Here is a 13,257-nt window from a genome sequence, read left to right on the forward strand (position 1 = left end):
AGTAGGAAATTTATACACTAACCTTTGTTTATCTATCGTTCTAAGTATTTTACATAAATGTTATATAAAAGAGAAATGTATAAATTATCCATTGTAACCCCCCCCATTACTCAAGAGTTTCGCTCAAGTCAAGAATGTTGTTCAATTCAAGATTATTGTTTTTACAAAAAACAAAACAAAAAAAAAACGAATATCTCGTAAAGTATAAGATATAAATATTAATTTTATATATAAATTCTACTTTTGATTCTTGATGTTGCATAGGATCAATTTTTAATCCTTTCCATTCATTTTTTACATTTTTATTTAATTCTGAATTTAGTAGCTTAAAAACTAATCTCTCACGAGGAAGCAATGGCAACATTTGGGTGTTCCAGATGTAATATTTGCCAACTTACATCTATAACTCACAAAATTAATAGTAGTTCTGATGTGTTCCTCGACATTTTGTTAATGTAAAAAATAAATGAACCTATCTGAATATGTAAAAATATTTTTTTATAATTTACTAACAAATATTTCTTCAAACCATTTATATTTTTTTACGTCTTAATTTTACTGATAATGGCGATAGCCTCATTAATTAACAGGCTCCTTTTGGGTCCCATGGATTTTTGATGTTTTTTTTTTATAAAAAAATTATCTTCTTTCAGTCATAAATAGATTAAATATATCCCCCATTTTGATCAAATTCATTAAAATGGCTCTATGTAATTATCCCCTATGTTGAGTTAATATATAAACCTATTTTCTAGTTCTAAACATTATATGTCTTCCCAATTTATAAAAAATATATTTTTATTAATTTAAGAGATTAGTTGACATGGTATCATTTTCAATTTTTTTGTAAAAAAAAAAAAAAATCCCACAAAGCAAATGTAATTAGCATAGATTTGAATCAAACATTTTAATTTTGAATCAATAATTTTCATATTTATTTTTTTATTGGTTCATTATAAGTATCTGCATAAGATTGAATGCTTCTCCTAAGAAAAACTTTATTAATTCAGGACTATTACCTTTCAAATTCATTTTTCACAATGACCAAGCCAAAAATATAAAATTAATAAAACATATGTAAAAGTATTTTATGATCAAAAAAGTGTTGTAATTGATTTTGTATTTTGTTCGTAACTTGAGAAAAAAATTTTCTTTATGCAGAAAAAATGATAAAAACGACACTTTTCATTAGACCCTTTTAAATTATTTATCATTCATAGTGAAAAGCATTAGTAGTCATTACATAAGTGAGATTATTATTTAGATTAAATAAAAAAAGGCGAGGCTTACTTTGGACGAGCTTTATCCTATACGAATTTTCCTAATGTGAGTAGTCCTAGTACAAACTTTCTCTACACAAATTTTATGTTTGCAATCTTTCGTAGATCCAAATGATACTCTTCTTTAGACCATTATAACTTATTCCTCAGTGATAGGAATAATATAGCTTATATTATAGAAAAATATGCCATGTTTTATTTTTAATAAAACTATTTAAAAAGTATGGATATCTTCAGTTTTTGGTTCCTATTTTTTATTTCATGGGGTATGACGTCATATCACTAGTCTGCCAGTATATGTCATATTTACCTCCATTTAGTTATTGAGTGTATTTTCATAGTATGATACAATGACATTTGAATATGTAACTTCATCTGTAACAGGAAACTTCAGTGATATTTATCAAACACTTCATATATTCATTCATTCCAATTCAGAATGGGAATCCGGCTCCCACTTTATTAATGTGTGTAACTAATATTAATGTCCGTTCCTTTGTCAATGCTTAATTCCATTAACTAATTTATTTTTTTAATAAATGTAAATATATATTTATAAACTACTGAAACGGCTTTAATTTTTTTTTATTCCACATTTCGTATAATTATCGAATATGGTTAATTATAGTACGTAGGGTTGGGGAATGTTCCAGCCCCTACAACATGTCAGGTGTCTTATATTTTTCTTAATTCTATTGTATTTTAAATTGTCCTAATTCTAAAAAACTACAACTTTTTAAAAATAATTCCTATAAATCTTAATAATATTCAAAAACTCTTTTCTAAATAGTTGGGTATAATATCACATGATATAGTAACATGGCTCCGTAAATAATCAATTTATATATGTAATTGACGACACATTTAAATTACATTTTATCCAAATTATTTGTACCAGCATTTTGTTCTATTTAATAATTAATTATTTACATACATATATACCTATAAAACAATATTAAATATTTAAAAAGAATGTAAATTCCAGGATATTGCTTTAAGAAATTTTTGATTTTTCATTGGGATTATATTGTGCTATGACTTCTTGCAATCTGAGATTAGGAGTTTTATTAACACGTTTCATTGGTACAATACTGTCACCTTCTCAATCACTTTTTTTTCAGGCTAGGCCTTGTTCTATTTTTAAATAATATATCATTTTCCAAAGATGTCGATGTTTATTATTAATAGAGCTTTGAAGGTCATTTGAAAATCTTCTACATGGTTATTAGTTCTTATGTTTTTACTAATTGTTCTCGAGCAAACATTCTACGGTTTGATTGGATATGTTAGCGTCACTTTCCTTCTTCCTTCTCCTTGGCCGTGCATACCTCCGATGTAATGTGTCTTTAAATAAGAAACCAACTTTTGGTCGAAATCACGATCATCGGCAATCTCAACAAATCCACCATAAACATCTGCAACGGGCAAAAATTGTGGATCAATCTTACTTATTAAGACAGAAAGAATTTTAATCTCTCTAAAAATTAGGACAAAAGAAGATATCCTTGATAAGTTATCCTGAAAAAGAGATGCTCAATTTCCGATATCTACAGGGTTGATGATAGTATGAAAGTGTATTCAAAGAACAAAGCCATATCTAGCTTAGCTAGATTTGAGATTAAGGTCGACTCTTTCCTTGTGTGGGAATATATCCATCAATAAATAACAAGGTTGAAACTATAACAAAATCCATTATTCACTTAAAGATTACAATAAAAGACTCTGGATGTAAAAAATAAATATCGTAAGGCTGATGCGTCACAGAAAAACTGAGATTAGTTTTGGATTTTGCTCTCAAAGATAAATTTCATACTTTGTCAAAGTCAATTTTTACAAAATTTGTGTTTCGTATTGTTTTTATGGTTATGATATTTTTAACAGGATTTTATAATAATTGACACTTATTTGTGTATTATACGGAGAATGAATGGGAATATTTATTTAATATAAATTGTAGAGCATTATAAAAAAATGTTAAACTAGTTTATCCAATTTTATATAAAATATCGCATTGGGTTAATTGCACGAATATAAGTTTTGGAATTTGCTCATACTAATTATTCTCTCATCCAGGTTCGCTTAAAGAAAGATACAGAGTCTATTAAATGGAATGTCTTTTGGAAATTTTCTTACATCCTACAACTTTAATTTTTTCGAATCTTGTGACTTGGTATTATTATTTGTAGATAATAAAGACATTATTTCTCAAAAAAATTTATGGGCCATAGGAGTACAGGGTAATTCCCAAATAAGAAACGGACCCCAATACTTAAATTTGTCAATGTATCTTTGTGATTTTTTTATATTAATGTTGGTGAACCGGTGTATAAAACATTGGGAACAAATTCTATGATGAAAATATTTGCAAAGATCTCTACAAGAATAGGAGTCAGTTTTCATTTATTTATTTATTTTGGACCAGTGATGATAATCAAAGCCAATAATGATCGACTGGTAGTTAGTGTTTATAAAATATTAAAATTATCATTCTTTGTAGAAGTAGTACATTTAAGATAAGAGTATTAAAATTTTAAAAATATAGTTAAAGTCCGGATAGTTGTTAGGTTTGTATGATATCGACAACCTTCATTCTATATTTGTTTATCAGATCTTTTGTTGAGTCCCCACTTTTAGTCTGTGTTGATATTTTGATGTGTTTAATAAGAATTTACTTATAATATTATTTTTGATCAATTTCCTTCTTGAACAAATAATAACTCCATTTCATTCATATTCCAATATCCCTTCTAATTCACAGATCTTTGAGGAACGATTATTATTTAACAAGTCAATTGTGGTATGATCTTCATTGTGTTTGAGATCTCACTTAGTCTCATATTCAATATGTTTTAATACATTCTATGACGATGTACTACTGACATCAATTCTGCATTTGGAATCTGAAATTACTTTCGATATTTAGTCTTGAGTTCCGTCAGAGTTTAGCAGAGAAATATTAAGTTCTCAGACGGTCTTACGGAGTTTGCAAGTGTGTTTAAGAGTAGTTAATACTGGCAATGGTCCCATATGTATAGGGAAAAACTTTGAACCATAGAAATAGAATAATAATAATAATAATAATATCTTAATAGGAATTGGGGTAGAAAGAGATAAAAAAATCACCCTAGGGAAAAAATACAGATAAATAAGGAAACAACATTATTCCTAAATATATATATTATATTTTTTTTTTCAAAAGGAAAGTCCCTAGGTAATAATATGATCTCAATTTCAATGATTGTACGTAGGTAGAGGAATATCGTCTCTGTTTCTCCCTCCTTCTTCTTGCGAGTTATTGCCCTACCTCCCAACCCTAATTGTTTCCTTTAAATTACATAAAAACATAAGATGGGTTAATGCAATACTCTCTGCTCATTGGTTAAATGAGCAGAGAGAGAGAAAGAGTAGAAAACTAATAATTATAATGATGATAGAACCATACCATAATATAACATATAGGATCCTAGTGGTTATATAAATGTACAATATGTACAAACTCATTAATTCATTAATTAAGTACTAATTAAATTAGTGGAGACATGGCTTTCATTATATTAATGATAATACTAATATGTGTGAGGATAGACAGGTGATTTCATCTACATATGTATGCTGAAGCACGAACTTTAAGCTAATTAAACATCATATTTAATAAGTAGGAGTCATTATAGCTATACACTAGGCGTATTTAGTACAAATATATAAATAACATTTTTCTTCATTAGGGACTTGTAACTTTAATAAATAAAACAAAAACTTATTTGAGAGACAAAATATAGCATATTAAGTATAATAGTCCATTTGCAACATAAGGATACAACTCAGTTCCATTTTTTATTGATGGCCCTATGTACGTAAAATAAATATACATAGCATGTATTAAGGATGTTATGTACCCTGTTAGTATCGGGGCATAATGGGTAATTAATTTACATGAACCTATATTTAAGATATGTGTATCCTTTTTTAAATAATTTGCTAGGAAATTACAAGGATAGAAATACCCCCAAAAATCATTCAAAACATGTTTTGATAGTCTCAGTTGCTTAAAAGCAGTAGTTTCATCTACAATCAGTAAACAACTTTATTATTTTATACATGTGTTGCAATAGCATAAGAGCAAGGTAAGATTTTATGATGAAACAGAGAAAAACGTATTATGAGTTTTTTTCTTCAATGACACCCAAATAGGATTTTTTAGAGAGTCAAATACAATATTAAACCACTGAAAAGCTATTAAAGATGATAGATGTTTGTCATCCAATCAAGTAGAGGACTAGCCTAGTTTTCCTCGTGATTGCAAAGGTAAGAGACTAAGATGGCTAGGAAAAAATCACAATAAAGTCAATAACTTTTAACTACGGCGACCTACAAGCTCAGTTTCACCTTTGAGGTCTGGAAGTAACGCTGTCTGATGAAAAACTCAAAATTAACTCACTAACTGTACCATAAGCTTTTGTGAAAATCAAACGCAAGAAATGACACCTTCACGATGTTGATTGTCTCAAGAATGTTTTCCTCGAGGTTCTAAAGAGATTGACGGCTCTTTTTAGGGTGTGTAAAAAAAAGAAAAAAGATCCATACAGCATGATATCGTCATTTTTGCATTGAATATTTCACATAGTCCTTGACAGCTTTGGTGATTATAGTTAGATTAACATCAGTCACACAGAGTGAAGGGATTTTCAAGACTAGGAGAATTTTTTGAGAGCAACAAATACCTACGATCTTTCACACTAATCTCCTTCGTGTAATTAAGGAAGCCGACTCCAATTAAAATCTACATACAGTATTCAAATATATGTTTATATATCTTTGACTTCATCAAAGGCAAAAAAGTATAAATATACCCCAAAATAACTCAATTATAGAAATTGGGTATGCTCATATGCGCAAACACGGGAAGAAAGGTGCAGTTTTTGTGATGTTAAAAAGTCCGTAAGAATTCATAGTTCAAATATACGAACTCCTGCGCCATATCAACTGTTTGTACCATTTTAAACCACCAAAAATATCAATTTCTTCGTAGTGAACTTCAGTACAAAAAAATAATCCAATTTAGATATCGTTTTTTTCGTTCGAAAAGAAATTGACAAGTAATTTTAAATAATGAATGAAATATCCCGAATTAATATCGAAAAACAGAAGAAAATTCTTAGATGTACTTGTGTAAATCCTTAATAAAGTCAGTTTTTCATATTATTTTCAATTCCAATTCTTTGCCACTCATGCAGATGACATTTTTTTTTTTTTTTACAAAATACTAAATTTGAAGCTAAATCTGGTTTTTTTAAATATTGTCTTTTTGATCACTATGAGTGGTACCGGAATACTAACCCAATAAAAATGTACTATATTATATTTTACTAGAACTGGTACATACAACGTCACTATGTTATGAAAGCATTGACACACCGATAATGTACAGAGTGATGACTCAAAACTTGCAGTAGTATTTAATTACGATTTTATCTTAGTTATATTAAAATACAAGGTTATTTTACGCCACCAAATAACAGCTAAAACTAAAATTTACAAGTTTTGTTGTTATCCCATGTATATAGCTTTAAAATTGTCTGTGCCTCAACTAAAGAGGCAACGTGTATATGATACTCTCTGTACAGGTGACAGTGTTTGAATTCACTTCGAGCCTTCATCAGTAATACGGCATATAAACAGCCTTCATCGTCAAAAGACACCTATCTCTTCGTTGTCTTGTAGAGGCTGTTATTGCTAGTGAATAAGGACATATTCAATAAAAAAGAAATTGTCAGATATAGTATTTGAATATATCATAAATAGGATTTGATTTATCTTTTATTTATTTCATAAAAATAACGTCTTTCGTAATTTATTGCTGCAATTGTAAATAAGTTTTGGTGACCTACTCAGTGAACTTTCAGATTTATATACTTTCATTAATTCAAAGAAAATTGTTCTTTTTTAATCAAGGAAGAAAGAAGATTGTTCTTTATATAAAAAGGAACTAAGTATCTAAACTTGCTACTACCTAAAAAAATATACTGCTAACGCACATTTAATCAGATGTAAATAGCTTATAGCAAAAATTTGTTTGTTGATTTTTGTGAAAAAAGTACCAATACACTTGTTTATATTTTAGTACTGTAACCTGTACTAAATATTGGTATCACAACTACACTAATATTTACTTACCTATGTTTTATACTTGTGTTTAAACTTACCCGCGCCTTAACCATGTAATTTCCACTACATTAATTCCTTGTTGGAAATTTCTCCTAGTCTATTCCTAAAAAAATATTTTTTGTTCTTAGAAATTAAAGATTTTTGAATTTTTGATCAGAAATCAAGACTTTTTTCATAATCAAAGTAACTGACTGACTGTTCTTGCTTGCTCAGACTATGAATTAAAAAAATGAATCAATGTCTCTTCAAAAGGCTATGTATTACGTCATTGATGTTTGATCATAATAAATGACAATTTACGTCATCAGTAGTTCATTATAACATTGGTTTTTGAAATTATACGTATTTAGAGGAAACCAAAGATATTTTTATGGAATTGCTCCAGATGGATCTTGTTTCCAAGGTCAGTTCTAAAAAAATTAATATGGTCTTGAACAGCTCCAAAATTTTGCAGGTAAATATGTAAATATTCATTTTAAGCAAAGGTGGGAAATCTTTTTTATTAAAGGAACACATTAAAAAAATGTACTTTTGTATAGGGGAAAGTTTAAATTAGGAATACAATTTAAAAAAATATATATATATTAATGTATAAAAAGCCAAAATATAATATTTATAAAATGAAAACAATTGATTTTTTACAATGGAGCTCCAAATCATCAATTAATTTGATAGGGTCTTTATTGTCAATTTTCTAATTCATCTACTCCTCATTAGTGTTCTTAATGTTGATTAATTAAATTTTGAATTAGTTGTTCATTAATATGATAATATAAATAGATGAAGATTTTTCCCACAGTTGAAAAGAATAGTCTTAACAACGAACTAATTTTTGGATTTTTTCTTTGTTTGTTTAATTTTAATGTTCCTTTAATTGGTCGGATAAAGTTGAAATTTATTTTTTAAGCTAATTAAATGCAAAAACTTTACATATATCACATTTATAAAGCTTCATAGGTAAATACTTAGTGACGGTGCACACAAAAAATTTCCTTACTGTACATTCAACCCGGTATAGTTTGTCCACTCCTTTTATAAGGTCAAAGTAAAATAATAACGCTCATATATATGTACATCATTTGAAGTAGCCACATTTATATGAATGTTCTTTGGGCTCAATACATCATCATATATCTCTGTCTACCAATAATAAATGTATGTAATATACGATAGAGGGGAGAACACCAACAAAAAGTTGTAGCATAATTATAAGTAATGAAGATGTAGCTTTTATTCCAGTCAAAGAAAAAGAAAGTGATCTTTCATATTTGAGTAGGGGAGTTAAGGAAAAAATCAATGACACAAAAAAAAGTATTTTGATTAAACAGTATTTCAAATTATATCTCCTTCTTTTCTCCTAATGCCGTTTGATTGAATAAGCATTAATTTTGTTAAGAATAATAATTGAATAAACTACGTACATATTTATATTTGATAAATTATTGTTTAACATGATTTATTTAAATTTGCAGACTTGTCAAATAATTTCACAATGTTTATATAAGAAAAATATTTAAAGACATGTCAAAAGAAGAAACATATTTAGATATGATGATGATTATGAAAGAGTGAAAGTCGATGGTTCAATGTTGTAAAAGTAGATAAATTGTTTATACTTGTTTCCTTCTTTTTAAAAAATGATAAGACTTCTTGGCTACAATGCCAAAAATACAATTTGAAATGATGAAAAGGACATTAAATATTTATCAGCTTTACCCAGCTTTCCTATAATATATATTATATGACATCTGTTGTCAAAAAATAATTGAAAAAATAAAATTGAATGTCTTCAATAGAAAAAACAGAAGCTCAAAATTTTTCAAAAATATTTTGTTATTCACTTATTTTTGTCGAGATGAATGTGCTTTAATTATGAATTATGTTACATGCATATTTGGTGAGTTAATATAAAAAAATCTTGAACAAAATCAATAAAAGTCTAATTTATTTTTTACATTATATTTTACGAAACCCAATATTTCAACACACATTTTGCTCAACTATTGGCTTTGTATTACAAATATTTTGTTCACTTGAGATACATAGGAATGTTTACTGTAGTTTGATTTATGAAGGTTAATTTGGGTCACATATGGTTATTCAACTTATAATAATGATTACATTGTGACCATAAATTTTTTACTAGTTTTCGTGCAATTTTCATCACCTCCAAAGAATTAATCCAAACAATTTGTTGATAGATCTGGTTGATAATTCATAGAAGAATAAGAATGTAATCCAAACTCAAATTTAGATCAAAATCATTTTAGATTGTTTTTGTGTTAACAAGTCACATATTTACAGGTTGTTTATTAAATAGTATGGTAACAAAACTTATCCGTCTCATTCCTGAGAAAACTATCAAAATCAAACATTACCTTCCAGTAAGGTAATGTCTCTTCTCAAACCTCTAAAACCAATCAAAATCTTGTTAAAAAAAACCTGTGCGCTGGATTACAAGAACCAATATTCTTGCGTTTAAAATGGTGTTTTCTACAGAGTCCTGATCTTGATCCCCTGTAATAGTTTGTCTGTAACATTTTGAAGTAAAAGAACAAGAGTACACGCCATTCCATATTAGAGTCTCTCGAGGGCTGCATTATTAAGATATGGGACTGGTTTGACGCATTTTTCTCTATACTGGTTTAAGTAACGGATAATCACCAGCCCACCTACTCTTCTAGCATTTACGGCAAGACACATTAGAAGAAGAACTGCTTTTTCTAGGGAAAGGAGCTAGAAACCACGATACCTTTTTTATATGAATGCAGCGAGATAGGCAAAATTTGAGATCATTTGACCCTAGTGATATATGGGAAAAACAGAAAAAAATCTCCAGAGTAAAGAGTTTTTGTTATATGTATACCGGCACTGAAAGGGAATTTATTAATTTCATTAATACTAAATTACAAAATGTTGCATATAAAATTATATTATCAAAAAAAACCCTGTCAGATAGTTTGATCTTAACATTTAAGAATATGATAATTGTTTTTTTAGATTTTGATGATAATTTGAATTTTTTAAATTAAGTGTTGTTGTACCCGAGTAGAAAAAAAAGATATGTGACTCCATGTACGAGAACTACATCACTAAGACCTGTGCTGACTTTTGATGACGGTTGAACACTGTTATTGAAGCTAAAGGTTATATCATTAAATTAGTTGATTCTTTGAAGCACTATGCACTAAAATAAAATGTGCACTCAGTAGTGCACAAAACCTCAGCATAAAACTAAATTCAGTATTGTATCTCAACTATTTCCAAATTAATGGTCAATTATACATTTTTTAAAGTTGTGTTCAACCTTGACATTCACCTTTGAACTTGACCCCTCCAAATTTAATGGCATGTAACTGTAACCATATATCATCTTCGCACCAAGTTTCATCAAAATTGATCAAAAACTTTGATTCTAATCCTGTTGACTAACAAAGTAAGAAACAGGGACAAAAACATAACTTCTGTTCAACTTAGTTGTAGAGGTAATAAATTTACATCATTTGAATGAGAATCGATACATTCAAGAAAATGATTTGTAATTTATAATTAATTTCCACATTATAAATTAAGAGTATCGGTTATGAGGTATGATTCTTACCTCATAACTATTTTGTACGCAAATGTTATGTAATTAGCTATAGATAAATATATATATACCTAATGTTTCATGACATGTGTACCAACATTCCTATTAACTCTCCCCTTCCTTCATTCCTCCCTCCCTCCCTCATATCTCCCTTTAGTCAAATTTTACTCCTCATTCTTTTATTTATCCATTTATTCTACATGTATCTGCCATAGAATGTAGAGAAAAAGTAATTATAATTTTAAGCGAGAAGAAAAATTTCAATTTAATATTTATAACAAAAAAAATGTATATTATTAGAAACGACACAAATATAAAGAAAGCCTATCATCCTTCCAAGGAAAATGGTTGCCACCTTCTTTTCCTTTTTTTGGTTAACCCCTTTTTAAAACTAATAAAATATGTTAACTATATTCATATGTATGCATTGATATTGTCGTGATATTGCTCCAACTATAATATAATTATTTTAATACCTTTTATTCAAAAATTATATATAACAAAATGCCGTTAACAACCAATCATATGTACTTTACTAAAGTTCGCAAAAGTTTTTTGCAAATAGTGGAATCAAGGCTAATCAAGGCTTGTTGATTTTTTGTTATGAATGAAAATTGTTGCGTTGGAAGGGGGTACGCCATTCGTGGGCTTATAATTGGGTTGTAAGTATCCAGTTAGTAAAACACCGCTTTACTAAAGCCGTACTGATATAATAGCAATACATTATTACTACGTCTATGTATGGATGACTTTAATGCTACAGGGTGGCCCATCTAGCGCTTACATTTTGAACTACCATTTTTTTTACGGTTGACAGCTGTAGTAACATTCTCATTGTGTCTAATATTTTGTAAAAGGTCTCCGGTTTACGAAATGGTTAAGTTTACGCTCGAAGAAAATTGGGAAATACTGAAAACTTACTTCCAAATGGAGAGTCTTCAAACGAAACTGCAAGAAAATTACGTCGGTCGAAATAAAGGGCCTTCCAGGAAGTTTATTGATAAATTTGTGAAGTGTGTGCGCGAAACTGGTTCGTTAATGGATAAAACAACCCGTTCCCGTGTTCGTCCAGTGCACTCAATCGAAAACATTGCTGCTGTTAACGAAAGCGAAAAAACGAGCAAGGAGCTGCCTTTACGGTCAATGGTGAGCTCTATGTGGCCACGTTGGAAGATTTTTTGTTTCTCCAAATGGAAAAGGAAGACATCGACGACATTTGGTTGTAACAGAATGACGCTACGTGCCACACAGCCAACGTTACAGTGGATATTTTGCGCACTGTCTTCGACAATCGCATTATAAGCCGAAACGGCAACGTCAACTGGCCACCTCATAGCTGCGATTTGACTCTGTTGGACTATTTTTTGTTAAATGTTACACCAACCATCCAGAGACGATTGACGATTTGAAACACGAAATTGGAGTCACCATTGTAGCTATTGAGTCTCACACAATCGAAAATGTATTGAAAAATTGGGTCGACAGAATAGGCTACTGTATGGCCAGCTACGGCGGCCATATGAATAAAATGATATTCCATTATTAACCAGAATGTTGAGGCATTCAAATAAAAAAAAGATTATTGAAAAATACCAATTCGTCTTTTTTTTATAGCTGTATCAAAAATAAAATGTTTCGTGGGCCACTCTTTATAATGACATCATTTAGCAATGATCGGTCCAGAAAATAAATTTTACGTCGTAAATTTAGGACAGAAGGTCACAATTCTTATCATTTAATAATTTAAAATACTTTTTTTTTTATTAAAGTGGCTTTAAAATGTATGTGTCTAATATTTCCATAGAGTTTATATAGTTGCCTTTGCATGTATTCATGTACACATGGACGTAAGATGTACAATGTACATTAGACTTTTGTATATGTAGGTATATAAAAACAAATAGAATTTAAAACGGATACCAGGGGTTTTAATGTTAGGAAATATATATTATATATTTATGTACAATGTTCATATGTCTATGAAAAAAAACATTATCAAAATATTGAAATGGGACATAGTGCTTAGTTACATAAGTATATGTTTGTACATACATAAATATCATATGTACATTTGGGGACTCTTTGTATTTTTTTAAATAGTTTTTTTGTTGGATGTCACAGGATCTTTTCAGAGAGAAAAAAAAAGTGTTAAAATAGTTTTTATTTAAAAAATTTGCATGAATTTATGGAAAAGTTTGTGTTCTTTCAATATTACAATACTTA

The sequence above is a fragment of the Lepeophtheirus salmonis genome, chromosome 1 (assembly GCF_016086655.4).
Source record: "Lepeophtheirus salmonis chromosome 1, UVic_Lsal_1.4, whole genome shotgun sequence".
In the NCBI taxonomy this organism is placed as follows: Eukaryota; Metazoa; Arthropoda; class Copepoda; order Siphonostomatoida; family Caligidae; genus Lepeophtheirus; species Lepeophtheirus salmonis.